This window comes from Arachis ipaensis, chromosome B04 (genome assembly GCF_000816755.2).
Source record: "Arachis ipaensis cultivar K30076 chromosome B04, Araip1.1, whole genome shotgun sequence".
In the NCBI taxonomy this organism is placed as follows: domain Eukaryota; kingdom Viridiplantae; phylum Streptophyta; class Magnoliopsida; order Fabales; family Fabaceae; genus Arachis; species Arachis ipaensis.
The window spans coordinates 115,011,793-115,012,709 of record NC_029788.2 but is presented as its reverse complement, the minus strand read 5'-3'; positions in this window follow the sequence as shown (position 1 = coordinate 115,012,709).

The following is a 917-nucleotide window of genomic DNA, read 5'->3' as shown; positions in this document are numbered from 1 at the left end:
TTTTATTAATACAACAATATATAATTAAGTTTGTCTAAAGTGGCTTTTTTTTAAATCGTGTATGAAAATTAGATCCTGAAAATAGTTAACAATTTTCAAAGGGCACACAATATAATGCACATTTGGCAAAAATATGCTGCCTGGAAGAAAACTCAAAAAGAATTGTCTTTGGAAGGAAAAACGCATGCGTGGTGGTTGTCGAAATATGCAAATGTTTGGCTGTATACACCTTTTGTTTGGAAAAATCATTTCTAACTTTTTGAGAGAATTGATTCTGCACACATTAGTTCATGCTTTTTCCAATACTAGTAAAAACATCATTTCTTTCTTTTCTGGTAAGGGAATATTAAATTGTCAAAAAAAAAAGGGGGGAATATTAAATTTAAACGAAAAGATATTAAAATTAAATAAATCTAACTCAATTTTAAAAGTTAGTTCAAGAATTTTTTTACTTTTTATATTGGAGTTACAATAGCATAGTTGTCAGAACCGAACCGGTAATCGAACCGGTCAGGTCACTGGGTCACTGGATTATTGGTTCAACCGCTGAGTTACTGGTTGAACCGGTTGACTCGGTCCTATGTAAATAAAAAATAAAAAATAGTCAAAAGTTTAAAATTAAAATTTAAAATACATATTTTTACTAATATTTTAAAATATCAAGTTATTTTAAAATAATATGGAACATGAACAATAAATATTTTATTATTTTTACTCTATCATAAATATTTTTATTTTGTTTTTATATTAAAATAACTATTATTTTTAAATTTTAATAATTTATTAATTAGTTTATATCTTTTATACTATTATATACTACAAGTATTTATTAAAAAATAATATTAATAGATATTATATAATTATAAAAAAATAAGTGAGTTTATCATTATTGTTAAATAAAAATATAATTAATTTAA